This window comes from Acipenser ruthenus, chromosome 30, assembly GCF_902713425.1.
Source record: "Acipenser ruthenus chromosome 30, fAciRut3.2 maternal haplotype, whole genome shotgun sequence".
In the NCBI taxonomy this organism is placed as follows: Eukaryota; Metazoa; Chordata; class Actinopteri; order Acipenseriformes; family Acipenseridae; genus Acipenser; species Acipenser ruthenus.
Window position 1 is genome coordinate 15,107,660 of NC_081218.1, and position 15,563 is coordinate 15,123,222.

Below are 15,563 nucleotides of genomic sequence, written 5' to 3' on the forward strand. Positions count from 1 at the left end.
TAACAAGCACTAGTTTGCTAATTCAATATCACACTGGTAATAATCAACAACAGACAATGCATCGAGCGTGCGGCAGCATTCACAAGCAATAAGAAAAAATAAGTGTTTTCCCAATAGAAAACATGCATGCAGATATGGATTACAAGACATGGTTCTATATTAAATGCATTGAGAATTAAATGCATGAGAGTCTGTCTTTTTTATGGCAAAATAAAAAAAAAACAGACAGCTTCAGTATGTTCCTGCTCATGTGGCATCCGTTTTTTGACTGTGCTTTTACGCTTGCAGTCTTTTCAATCCAATACCTTCAATGAGATTCTTCACTTCAAAAAGAGCCATACTGTGGTCTATACATGGATCAAGAGCCATCTGTCACCCCCTGCTATACTTTATGTAAAGCATCCCTTTAGTGTTTCTACAGCAAAGCCTTTATTCTGGACATTAAAATAACTGTGTTAAGGTGCTTTGATCCGAGTCGTGCAGAATTGTTTGTTAAAGGTTAATCAGAAGGGATTCTGCCCATCATTAAAATGCGACCGAGTCTCTTTATATAATAGATTGGAATCCGCCTCTGCTTTGATCCCAGGCATAGCCAGGGTTTGCTTCATCACAGGACAGTAGGAGTGAGTAAACACTTTATTCCTTCAATGAGTTTCAAGTAGTGTACGCCATTAACTTCAATTCAGCCCTTGATTTAATTTCTTCTCAAGTAAAGCTGAAGAGCATCACAAATCAACACACCGAGACAAATCAACCAGCGCTGACAGTGAGCTGAACCCAAAACACAAAGCACCAAATACCAAACTGGCTGACTGTGCCAGGTCAACGAGTCTCATTAAACCAGGGTCAGAATCTTTTATTAGGACAACGAGGAACGTAAACACACACTGCATTGCTTACACAGCGTGAATAATGCAGTCACTGTCTCTCTCACACACACACACACACACACACACACACACACAGAGAGGAAGGCATTGTTCGGTTCAGGGAAGCTCAGAACTTTTAAAAACACTTCTGTGCCAGTTACAAGTAGTTACGGTTCAAGCTGCAGAATTAACACCAAAGGTCTTCAGTGGCAATGGTTCTCTACTAAGAGGCGATGGTAGCACAAGGACAGCTACATGGCCAGAAGATTCGTTTCCATGTTAACATGCGCTTGGTATTCTTCTGCTGCAGCATGCACACGAGGACGTGCAATATGAACTCCTCTTGCTGTGTTTATACCATGTGGAAGATGCCATCTCTCTGGAATGCCCTGTTTACATGCTGAATAATTAGCGCGCATTGGGAGATGGGAGAATTCTGCCAGAGCAAAAGGCCCCTTTACTATTGAGCACACTACTGGTGTGTACCAGAATATTCCGGCATGCTGAGCTGATAGGGGTTTTAGATTCTACATGCAGAATAATCATCAGAATATAAAATGCATGTAACTGTGCTGGATCTCAGTACACTCTGTCCAATGTAACTGTGCTGGATCTCAGTACACTCTGTCCAAACATTGGGCGTCTGTGAGCCCATTGGAGCAACAATGATTTACCCAAATCTCCACCCCAGAAGCTTATATATATATATATAAATAAATTAACAATAAAAAAAAATTAAGATTGCAAGTGCTGGGTTTTATCCAGTTCTATTTTCATATAAAAGGTCTTTCTTGTAATTTTTCTCAAAAGATAACTGGTTTCGCAGACCCTGAGTGTAGCTGGTGCCCTTGTCCCTCACTATTTATCATTGGTCAGTCTCCACGGCCGTATGGATGCTTGCTGGTTTTTTTTTTTTTCATTGCATCATAGAATGTCAAAGGTAGCCAGAAGGTGCCAATCAAACACTTCTCCCCTGTCGTGACTCCAACACATCCGTCTCACATTACATGTTAACATCGCCCTCTTATTTGGAAATCCTCTTTCTCTGTCAGCGTTCATTTAACTCAATGGCACTGAAACAGGCTGCTGCATTGGAACGGTCTGCCCAGGAGCACGTCACTAACATCAGGGGTTACTACAAGGTCAGGGCCTCTCGTCACCTTATAGCTGGCCTGCTCTGTTTAATAACTCGGGAGCCAAATAAATAACTGGATCGTGCCGCATCAGCAGTTGAAAAGGAAAGACCTTTAAATAACTCATGAAAAATGAAACACAATCTGATCTACTTTCCAGTTCGGTAAACTGGTGGTGTTTCGTAACACAGGCTATTAATCAAGGGACAGGGATCCTACCCATTAATACATTATTAGCATGTGTCCATTAGGAACCTGCGCCATCCTTAAGAATTCTGATACGCTCCCTGGAGCGTTGTTATTCTCAGATCAGGATGCAGAACTTATTTTTCCCAGGAAGTGTAACAACCCAAATGAAGTGAAAGTGATATACGATCCCAGCCGGGGCTTACAGGATTTCCAAGACTAATTAAGGCTCAGCCCTGGGGTAGTAACAATTGAATCAGTATGCCATTGCTCTTATACAGAACTGCTGCTTATGTGGGGCAAATTCAATTGAGATGTTTGACCGACCTGTTCATGTTGTAGGTGTTAAACACCTCCAAATACATCCACGTATGGGGTTTCCCATTTTTAAGGGGGTACAGTTTTACAGGGAGTGAAGGGAGGGTGTTAGGTCCTTGGTGCCCCCTGTTAAAAATCAGTCGATCCTTTCAATGCATCTCTTTTGTGTAGTACTTATAATCCTTTAGAAAATCATTAACTATAAAACACTGAGAAGCTGATAATTCCATTGATTTCTCACTGTTTTTTTTGTTTTATAATGTGTTGGGGTCGCGTACTGACTCAATACAATTACGGTTCATTATTAAGCACTCTGCTTCCTTCCAGTCCCATTGTGCCTCAAGGCGCTGTGTGCATTTGGAATTGTGTTTTTTCTTTATATCATTTACTGTATATCGTAATGGAACTACCCCCTCCAAATTACATTGTGCTTCAGGCACCGCCTTGACATACTGGAACTTTATGAAACGCAATAATAACCTGTTGAAGAGAGTGATGAAAGTGAAACGTGTCACACTGCTGTGACGGAGCCCTGAGACTGCACTTACTTTCAACAGGGCGATGCAGCTTTTTACACACAGAGAGGAAGGATGTTTCCAGCCACGCTCAGGAGTGGAAGTCTCACAGCTCTTCCCGTGGTTCCTGTGAATCGCAATACAGTGATTCAACTGCTGAAACAGAGGGACAGCTTTGCAAATATGAACAGTGGAATATTAAACACTGCTGTTGGGCCAGTCATTCTGCTTTATTATTCCAAGACAGACTTCAGAATGACAGAACGTTACAATAAGTGCAATACATATTATTACCAGAAGTAAAACCCTCAAGTAATACAATACATGCTTGTCACTTACTCTTTTTAAAAGGGCAGTTGCAATTGCTTTCTAGTTATAGCTGGATTGATGTGAGGGCACCATTCTGCAAGATGAAAATCAAAGAGCTCAGGAATAAAGGGTTCTGTTTCAATCAATTCCTCTCCCATACAATCAGCTATCATGCATGAAGGCTTTGGAGCGGTTTTATGAGGTTCTCAGTGTACTATGAAGTTATCTCCATGCAGTTACAGTATTGCCAGTCCTGGGCTCTGCTTGTGTGCACATCCCTTTGGTATTTGGAATTGCAAGTGGTAACCTGAATGAATGAGTTTTGACAGACGCCACATCCTGCGTCTCAGTCATGCATCATTAGTAATGGTTTGACTGGTTGCAAATTCTGCCTGCCTCATTAGAATTCACCTATAACGTGATTGGATTGCGTGCGATTGGCAGGATCAATAATAGTCTATTTATCCTCAGAGCCAGGTCTGCACAAGCAGTGACAGTGCGTGCTTCCCTACACCCTCAGTTAATTTTAGTTATCTTAAAGCCACAGCGACTGATGTCTGAGTGGATACAATCCAAGTCTAGGTTTCTGTACGAGCACGGAAGTACATTCAAGGCTTCCTCTAGTTGTGTGAACAGTGGCTTGGACTTTCCCTTTTCTGTGGCCCTAGATTTTAAATTTGCATGAAATAAAGCGATGCGCTACTTCAATGGAAGCGGTCATTGCCGGCAAGCTGTTTTTTGAATGAGAGCCTTTGTGACATTTGTTCATTGAAACTGTACTGCGTCCAGGATTGAAATCTCAGTGAAAGAGAACGACAGAGACAGATCACACTTGTCTGATTACTTGTCTGATGCATTTACTTCTAATACAAGGTAGTTAGCTATAGCAGAGGCGACAGAGCCTAAATGACCTGGCAAGACTGGATGCAGAGTGTGCTGCTCCTCAGGGTCCAATGACGTTGAGGAAGGACTGGCTGAATGCAGTTTCAACAAGGAGCGTTTCAGGAGGCACGTCACCTGAATTGTTGCCAAGGGGAGCTTTTATTGCACATTCACTGCACCAACAAGCAGCCCACAGTCCGCATTGTCACAGATGTTATTTTTTTTTAAAAAGCCCCTTTTTTCAGTCTGAGGACTGTTTTAATCTGAGCCGCTGTAGGGTTAGACCCAGAATAAGTGGAATAGAATAAAAAAAAAACCTTGAGCCAGAATTACTGAAAGAACAGAAAAGGCTCATTGAAAATGGATGAAAAAGCTTTTTCCTGAGCTTGGGGAACAACCGTTTAATTTACTTCACTGTACAAAGACTGCAAAATAACTAGACACTGCATGTGAAACACACACAATCGTGTCTGGTGCTGCTGACAAAGAAGGCAAGGGAGGGTTCTGGCAAGAAGGCCGTGTGGCGCTCGTTGAGTCACGCTCTTTATGGTGGGAGCTATGCTTTCCTCTCCTGGACTGCAGTCAGACATTCAGCAGCACGTACTGGCTTCAGAGCGCTGAGCTGCTAACAGCACTGGAACAAATATTACCGGCTACTGACACCCAGCAGGTATATAAAATCCTAGAGAAGAATTACAGAACATGGAATGATCTAGGAGTTCCGTTGATCAACTACATTGTACATTGACTCCCTGACCCTCGTACAGTACCATGTGTTTTGGGCAAGTCATTACCGGAGCTGTTCCTAATGGCCTGTCCTCAATATTCCCCTGTCTGGCGTTTTTATGGCCCTTGTCGATGTGGAGCGATCAACACTATTAATGAACTAATTACTTCCTAATTACGAGAGCCTTTCTGAAACGCAATGGCTTGGACAGCCCGCTCATGAAATAAACACAGCACGATTCAAGGAGGATTCACAATTCAGCCGACCTTTCTGCCTTTCAAAAGCCTAAAGGACACAGTGCCTGATCCTTTTGTTTAACTGGTTTACAATGTAGATCTGCTTCTCTGAGCTCCAGTGAAGCGTACAGATCACATTCATCACAGCCTCCAGCTGCTGCAGGTACTCCCTAACAAAGGGTGGATTCTACTGACTTATAAACTATACAATAATGTAAGACATGGACACAAAGGAAGGAATGAAGGACACTGTCTAACCCTAACCCTAATCCTCAATGGCAATCCAGCAGCAATGCAAGGGCTCTGTAGTGTCTAAGGCAGGGCAAGCTATGGAACAATGGTATGAACTAACGCATAGCAAAAGATTGCCTTGCTGCAAACTAAATGGCCTTGAAGAAATCTGTTTTATTATGATGAGATAAGACTCTGCTGTAATGTGCATTTTTCCCATATGATGCGTCTCATTGCTCACAATAAACATGCATGCTTTAAAAGCTGTTTTTTTTTGCTGTTGCTTTGAAAGCATGGAATTCCTGTCTCATAATAAAACAAACACTGGCACTGTGACGCCTCTGTAAGGATTGCTTGAGTGCCTGTAAACCAGTCTTTTGATTTACGAGACTCGGGGAGGAAGTTCTGCTCCTGCTGTCTCTCGTAAGGATACACACGATTTAGACGGTGCATATAACTGCACATTAAGAGAAACATTGCTTCCATGACGAGAACAGACAGAGTAATGCTTTTCAAACACAGAGCAACCCTAGCGTGACACACAAAGAAATTCCCTCTCTATCTATCAATATATCTTTATATCTGTATCAATAAACTATTTCATTCGTCTGCTTCCATCTGTGATCGTCTGATTTGACTGGTATATCAATCCTGACACTCGAGTTTGTTTTAAAACACCTGTCTTCTTTCGACAGGTCTGGAGTTGTCAGTTTCCTCACCAGTGGATATTATCAGATCTGAATGCCGCTAATGGAACAGGCTGTCGCGTCGCTTCGCTTTGCTTCAGTCTGGTTGCCGGGCTGCACAGATCACCACTCTATCCGCGGTGAGAATCTCAAACGCTTCGTTAGAACCCAGTTGATTTTATTATCTGTCCACACTGGGCAGCGATTGTAGTGCAGACAGTGCCAGCTGATGCATGCCTGGGCACGTTGTACCGCGTACCTCACCCCCACTAAACCCTGGCGATCTTTACTGCAGCATTGTGACAACAGATCTGTAACACACCTGACACTTTACATGAAGCGTCTCCAATTACTGTGCATTCACATGTGTGCTTACACAGCCTCACAATGCTATCATGCACACCATGATATAACCTAACAGGACCTCCGAACAGAAGGAGGTCGTTATAAGTTTTAACTCTCTTTAGATAGGAAACGTTGATAACATTTCATATTGTATGTCTGTTGCAGTAATATTGGATCCGGATTTAGCTTGTACTCTGTTTATGGTCATGGCATTTAGTGTCCTGGGAGCGTGACTGTTTTTCAACCATCATTCATCCTTATAAAGCCAATTACGTGACTTCTAGAGAAGGAACCCATTTGTGGTAATCACAGTAACCAGTGGAAGCGGCGCATTACACAGAGCACAGTGCTGACTTACAGGAATACTGGCTGCACGCCCTGGAATTGCACTAATATTTTTCAGTTCATTATCCCCATGATATGTGTTCTTAACCCGTTCATGCATGAAAGATTGAACATTTGCCAATTCCTTATCAGGCCCGATGTGTCCATCTAGATAGAGGACCGCCAGGAGACCCCAGAACCACACTGCTCCCACATTCAATCGTATCTGTCAGATCTCATCACCACAGAACCTTTGAGACCAGGGTTGCAATGCTAATCTAGTGTGCGTCTAAAGGTTACGATAATAAAACCAGCCTGCAACAGACCAGGGGGGGGGGGGGGGAGGGGGGGGTTATACAGCAGGAGCAGGAAATCTAGTCAATGATATGCTGTGCTTATCTCACTCTCAGTATTAAGATGCATTTGATTTCTCTTTATAGATGTTTCCAATGGGATTCCAGCATGCTTGAAGATGCCTTTGTTCTGTGCAATGTACGGTATGTGCATCTAGCTTTAGAAAATGAGCTCTATTAGGCCTGTGCTGGTACTCATATTTTCAGAGTAATCAAATGAATCAAAACACACCAATTTTAAAACCGTGTTGATATCAAAACCAGAAAAGCTGTCCTTCCCTCACCTTTACAACCCTGTACCAATCAATGGCAATTAACTTCCGCATTTACCTTTTAAAAGCCGATTTCGTGTGACACGCAAAACAAGCAACTGATTAGTCACGTGACCCTTCCTTAAACCCGAGCTGCCACTGTGAAAACGGATATTTGTATTTCATGTTTAATCAGAGGTAACAGCCACACATTCAGTAGATTATGGTACCATGATTATAACATTGCTCAATAGCGATCCTATTCTTCTTGCAACACACCAGAAGCATGCAGCTGTTAGACAACAGTGCACACGTGCTCATTGCTTCACTGTGATATTCAGCCATGTTCTGAAACTTCATTCTGACAATGATAATCTCTATGAGCTGCCATATACCAAACACTGCCTGGAAATGGTTCAGCGTGGTAAATTAGGACTGACCACGTTTATTAGTTCAACCGTGGCTAAACACGGTTTCAACAGGACACAGATATGTCTTGCTGAGGTGCAATGGTAGCACTGAGATAGCCATTAGCAAAACTGCACCACCAATGGAATCACACTGCAGTGCGATCTCTGTAACAGGCAGTGTGTTTGCAGGATTAGTGCATTGCCTGTAATGCTGTGGTCTGCTAGTGGGTCTGCTGGGATCTCTTCTGTGTAACACACTGGGATTATAATGGGATTTCAGCAAGCTTCTCTGAACAAGGACGTGTCAGAAAAAAATGAGACCAATCAAAATGCAATCATAGAGACTCAGTGCTGCCATTTCATTATGGGTGAACACAAGTGCACAGCTTCAGCACTGAGCGATGCATTTTTAATCTAATCTCCTGTGCTTCCAGAGTTCACTTTTTCCTTCATATCCGCCACCCCCACAGCCGCTGATTGAGTTTGTAGTCTTTGCAGACTGGCACTGAGCTGCTGTCTATTCAACATGCCTGTTTTACGCTTTGCATCCTAGCCAGACGTTCAGCAGCGGTAAACTGGGATATACACGAAGTAAAAACTAAATCCAATAACATACACTGTAAAACAAACGCCTTGCCTGTTGAAGACCCTGAGAAAGACTTCTAGCTCTGTGGTGTTGCATAAAAATGCTAGCAACGTCATTTCAGGGCAGTTACAAGGATAGTTGGATTTTTTCGCTGCACAGGGATTCAAATTTATTTGCAGAGTGATGTGCACAAGGAATTCCAAAACTACAGGTTTGCAGCACGAGCCTGAGGGCAAATCGGTCCACTCACATCCCCACAGCAGACTGTGTTGGGACCTCTCTCCTGGCCAGCAGACCTAATGAAATTAAACGAATGCATTCCATGATCGCAGGGCTGCGTCGCCTTGCACTGACCCCTTTAAAGCACCACACTATCTCAACACAGCAGATGTACAAACACCTGCTTCTGCTGCAAGGGCAGGAGCAGTCCTGTGTTTGTTTACACAGCTGGGCTTGTACGGTTCCTGAAACGAAATCCCTGGTGTTGCAAAACTTTTAAAAAGCGCAGGAAGAGCAGATGGCATGTTAATTGAACTCAACAAATCGATTAGCAAGTTCAATGAATCTTAATAGGAGCACCAAGGCTGGGATGAAATCTGGCAACCAGATATTGTAGCGATCGGTTTGGATATTTTAGTGTTGTCCTTTTTGTATTGTATTGGTCGCTTTGTTAAATTTTTCCACATATATCTATGGAAGCACTGAATTAAATGTAATGAAACTTGACCGAGACATCCTTTAGCGAAAGCTTTTGAGAGTAGCGGAATCTGCAGGTAAATCAAGACAGCTGTCCGTCTGTCTGTATGTCAGACTTTTACATACAGCAGGGATGGTGATATACTGTTACTGATAGCTTTGAATTCACAGCCGTGATGGGAGATGTGTGTCATTCAAACACTGGTACAGTCTGTACCCTAGTGGTGTGTACCTAGATTCTCACTGCCACCTAGTGGCAAGACCGTAGAATTACTGAGGCTGTCATTCCATATTGACATTTAACAGTGAAGCCAGGGGTGGAGGCCAAAGGGACAGAGTGGGGCATTCTTATCAATAATCAATCATTTTTAAATGACTTCTTGGCCACCTCAGTTACTGGCGGATTAATCAAAGCGATGCAGTGACTTTCTATTGCTATCACAGCTCACAGTTTTGTTCGGGTGAATGCTGCACAGACTGGCGTTAGTATTGAAATCATTAAAGACCTGGGGATGCCAATGGAAAGCTGTCAGCCACCTGGACCTCTTGACTCAGCTGCTGTAAGAGCCCTCTGTGTTAATAATGACCAAGCACACATCCACATGTCTGAGTGTTTATTATTGTCATTTAAAGGTATGCCTGCCCTGCACGGTTTCTCAAATACTTTGCATGTATAACAGTGTTAATTACCCCATGAGCTCAAGGATGGAGGCTTCTGTCCGGGACACTAAAACAACTGTAACAATGTAAACAAACTGGAGTGTAAACAAAGCCTTCCTTTGGGTAAGGCTGTGTGCGTAGAAGGCTTAACCACTGAACAATGCAGCAGACAGATACCAGATGACACTTGAGCATAACATTGAAAATGGCTATGGGACGCTGTAGCTGTAAGATCACACAGATCCTTACATTTCCATAGAAGCAATGTATGTCAAAATGTATTTTACATTGTAAACGGAAAATGTTACTATTGAAAAAAAAAAAAAAAAAAGAACATGACCCTAACATATTTGAGAGAAGGGCAAAAAAAAAAGTTATTTGAAATAACTCGTATTCCTTAAATACCAGTGGTTCAACTGCAATGTGTTATTAACCCAATAGGCGGCACTATGCACCAAAAATGATGCTAAAGAATAACACCTTAAATGGTAAGTGGTTTTTGCCACAATCTTCAATCTACTTCCCTGAACATTTTTTCACTTAAATTCTAGTCTGAACATTGGATGGTTTCACAGATCTCAAATTTGCACTAAACTGCAGGACCTTACCTGTGTCCCCGTGAGTGCTAATCTGGATCTGTGAAACCAGCCTGGCACTGGTAATATTAACCATGCTTGATACATCTATTCTGTTAATATCATTAGTGTACCACAGTGCCTATCAACTTGCTAATGAATAAAAGTAGGATTCTTGATCTCTTGTTTTATTCCTTCTGGATTTGATAAATGTATTTGATAGCGTGCTTGTGAACGTACTGTTTTGATAGCGTGCTTCTGAACGTACTGTTTTGCAACAATTTGCTGTCTGTGCACCGTATTTAAAACTGCCTGGAACTTTATAAAGCTATTCACAATTCTGATTCACACTTCTAAATACAATTTGAAATACTGACATTGCGAGTTCATTACCAGCATAAACGTGAAACACACCGAAGCATTACCACTGCTTCTGCGTTAAACATTACAGTGCAGCAACACAATCACAAAACACAAAGCATGCAGGGCTGACACAATCACAAAACACACAGCATGCAGGACTGACACAATCACAAAACACAAAGCATGCAGGGCTGACACAATCACAAAACACACAGCATGCAGGACTGACACAATCACAAAACACAAAGCATGCAGGGCTGACACAATCACAAAACACAAAGCACGTGGGGCTGACACAATCACAAAACACAAAGCACGCAGGGCTGACACAATCACAAAACACAAAGCACGCAGGGCTGACACAATCACAAAACACAAAGCACGCAGGACTGACACAATCACAAAATACAAAGCACGCAGGACTGACACAATCACAAAATACAAAGCACGCAGGGCTGACACAATCACAAAACACAAAGCACGCAGGGCTGACACAATCACAAAACACAAAGCATGCAGGGCTGACACAATCACAAAACACAAAGCATGCAGGGCTGACACAATCACAAAACACAAAGCACGCAGGACTGACACAATCACAAAACACAAAGCACGCAGGACTGACACAATCACAAAACACAAAGCACGCAGGGCTGACACAATCACAAAACACAAAGCACGCAGGACTGACACAATCACAAAACACAAAGCACGCAGGACTGACACAATCACAAAACACAAAGCACACAGGACTAACACAATCACAAAACACAAAGCACGTGGGGCTGACACAATCACAAAACACAAAGCACGCGGGGCTGACACAAAGCACGCAGGGCTGACACAATCACAAAACACAAAGCACGCAGGGCTGCGAGAGATTCTGCAATTACCTTTAGCTTAATAAAAACAAAATGACTACATGTTTAGTGGACTGCCACTTTTCTGGTCGACTCGTGGACTATTTCGCTGCTACCCCTACACAGTACATGATCCAGTAGACACACCATGGTCTCCCAGGGAGCACAAAGGTACCCGTACAGTATATACATTCATACAGCCAGGATCGCAGGAGACACGCCCCTGGTAGCAGTGCACAGTGCCTGGCTCCAGTCTCTGATGAACAGCTCATTGTCTGACAGTCTCAGCTGTTCGATCTGTTCTGTGTCACCACAGCCACCTGCCCGATGCTGCCCTACTATGGTAGCAACCCCCCTGGAAATGCGCTAACACTGTTCCTCGTATTACTGTCTAAACAGACAAGATGAACTGCCGAGTGCCATCCTGAACTCTTTAATGAGAACCTTCCATGTGTTCAGGAGAGAAGTCAGGGTAGAAACTGGAAAGATGCGGATATGAACCCTTCATTAAAGAGAACCGGGTAGTCTCGGTGTGAAGCTGTTCTGCATGACTTCAACCTCATTTGTGATGCAAGAAGAATCTTATAGGACCCTATAGGTTTATATATGAACATAGGGTAATGCTTTATTAAGAGTTATTATTAGATCAGTATTTAATTAATATGCCATTAGCTGAAGTTTAGTTACATGTTAATAAGCAGTCGATAGCTGTCTTGCATGTGTGCGTGTCTATCCTCAGCCTGCCATTGGAGCAAAACGTGAAGCTTGACTTCACACAATGCAGCTGTTTGATTTAGGTGGGGATGATTTTTCCCATGCATTTAACATGTCTTTGTAAACAGAACACGACATCTAAATACACAGAGTGTACTCCTGTTCAACATCAACACAAAACGCGCTTTCATTTGCTGTTGAGTGCAGACGCGTCTCCTCCTTCTGGAAATGTGCTGTTCATATCCACACTGCCGAGTCTGACTGAGCAGCAGGGAGCGTTCACTGCAGGACACAGCTTTATTACTGCTTTGGGAAGAGGCAGTTTAGCCACAGTGAGGGGAAAACAAATACACAGTGCATCCCATGTGCGGCTCTAGATTACTGCATCGTTTGTTCACACAGTCAGCGTTTGAATGGACGCTGTCAAGCTGCTATTGAAATGAATAGGATCAGTGAAGCTGGCAGGGCTCTGAAATTACCCATGCATTTATCCGCTAGCAAAAACAGCGGCTGTGTTTAATTGTGATCTGGACAACGCAGAATTGTTGCAAACACTGCAGGAGGTTCTGCAAACACCTGAAACCCAAAGAGCTCTTATGTCGTGGCTGAAGACCTTGACTGAAAAAAATACATCTGTCCACTTTTTAACTTGGAGGAGAATGACAGGGACAGAGTCTCTTCCCTGCGACGGAGATGTCATCTGCAGCAGGTGTAAAGAAGCCACCAAGAATGGCAAGAATATGCGAGACACTCTCTCTGTCACAAAGTTTAAGTCAGAAGACAGCTGTTGGGTAAATCAAAACTCCCCAGACTGGAAGAACGCTGATGGAACAGCTTTCGTACATGCTTGGCACAAAGACACCCATTGTTCACGTTCAGTAACCAGAAAAATGATGCCAGGCTTCATTAAAAGCTATGCAAATGTAGATCTGTGCTCAGTGTTAAAAAGCTCTTCCTACCTTCTGTACTTTCTCGGACCTGTTGTTCTCTCTGCGCTAAATTTGAAGTAGCGTCTTGGGTTAACTTTATCTATACCATTTATGATTTTTAAAGACTTCAGTCAAGTCCCGTGTTCCCCTTCTAGTCTTTCCTCACAGCTCAAGTCACTGAATGTACAAGTCAGATATGAAATTGCTTTCAGGTCTGCCCTGGGGTCAGATGGAAACAAAGCATTATCTAGTGGTGAATCTATGCAGTCTAGTGTATTCTGATTCCCCGCTGATCTCAGTCCCCAGCTAACAGTAGAACATGAACCGTTATAATTTCAACCCGGGAGCGTTCTCGCTACTGAATTAAATCATGATTTATAGATTGCATCTCACAGCAGGATTCAGTACCCGGTGCTGCGCCCCAACACCCTCCCCCAAATGACCACACCTGCCTCCCATGCCAGGCGACAATGGAAAGTGTGGATCCTGACAGTGCAGATCGGAGAGGCAGCTGTCAGCTGCCACACAAACTGCAACTTGCACCTGCATCCGTGAACAAGGGAGCGGATCACGAGTATTAGAAACAGTCAAATCATTACTCCAGTTGTAAATGTTAAAGGATTTGTTAGGTCGCAATACCTCAGGTGTTTAATCACACGAAGAGTGGCAAACAAGACATTGCAGAGCCTTCATTTACAGCCTGCGATTGTTTTGCACCAGCACAGTAAGCATGACGTGTCTGTCAAGTGAGAAAGAGACAAAGTTTTACGAGAGGCTGTGTTTCCCAGTGCCCTCCCCCGCTGAGCCACCCAGACCCTGACTGCAGGACGCTTGGAGGCGTTCCCCTTCTCACTCACAGTGGTGGCACCGTGGGAAGCGAGAGACCTGTGATTAGATTATCATTCGACAGTGAATCAGGGTTAACCCAAGCCTGTGTTGGGATTTATTACACCTGGGTTAACATCCTCATGATATCAAATGAAGCAAGACAGCTCCTGCAGTGCAGAGCTCTCAGTATGAGCACTGGGATTAATCTCCGTCTCAGAGAGGACAGGGCCCCTTATAGATCCACCAAAGTGGCCCAAGTGAGATCTCAGCTGACCAAGTCGGTCTATTAGGCAGTGTGTCCAAGTTAAATGAGAGTCCTACTGGATGTATGAGTGTTGCTCCTCTGTGGGTTTTTAGTTCCCTGCAAGAATAAATTAAACTAAAGGAACACAGTGTCTCACTAACAGGCAGTGGTGTGTGAAGGGAGCCCCAGGGGAAGGAAGTGATGTTGCTCATGACATGTGCTAGAGAATGAGAATTGTCAGCCTTTTTAAAGTGCTATGTGAGCTTAACCATACAGAGCAGTCCAGTCTCCATGCCTCAAGCCTGCCCTGGACTGGAGGGAGCACCCTTTCTCTTAGAGAGTAAGGGAGCAGTTCAGTCTCCATGCCTCAAGCCTGCCCTGGACTAGAGGGAGCACCCTTTCTCTTAGAGAGTAAGGGAGCAGTTCAGTCTCCATGCCTCAAGCCTGCCCTGGACTTGAGGGAGCACCCTTTCTCTTAGGGTGGGAGGGACTTCAGTTTTAATGCAAGAATACATTTACAAAAAGAAATAATAGAGCTCACTGTTTTAGAAGACAGTTCAATGCAAGAAGGGGACCAGGCTTGAAGTATCAAATTATGGAAATGGGCGTTTCGAATCATCTGGTTTCATATGGAGCTAAAGGACTCCAGTTCATCACCAACGACAACGACAAGAGGAATTAACAGATTTAGCCGCCTTCGCTTGACAACAAGAGATATATTTAAATCGTTAGGGGGAGAAAGAAGGGAGAATTCCTTTGATGGGAAGGCGGTAGTGAAACAGGGGAGCGAGCGGGGTTATTTAAAACGTGTTGATCCTGGTGATCGTGGAAAAACAGATTAACAGGGCTGGATGATGCGGCAGCTCAAGCAGGACAGGCATCTCAATAGATTCCACAATCATGTCACCATGCAACATATCTGGAAGCACTTTGTACAACAAATAACTGGAAGTGCTGCAGCGAGAGTCACGGCCGGCATGCACTCCCCACCCCCTAACCTTCAATGTCAACCGAAAATAAATGAAGCCCTGATCAGAACCGACTGCACATTATAAGCGTTGAAATAAAATCACCTCTTCATGTCCAGTAACTAGGTTCCAGGGATGGGAATAAGACTCGCATTGCATAGCAGTTTGACTATGGTTTTACTCCGAGTTTAATCAGACACACCTGAGCTTGTTACCTAGACACACTGAGGCTAATCAAGCTGGTAGTGAAACCTGGAATGGGTGAAACTGCTCTGCAATAGGAGTATTTTTTATTGTGGGTTGCCATAAAAAGAAGCCTGTTTAAATGTTTATCAGGCATCTTAAAAAAAAAAAAAACCCAGCAA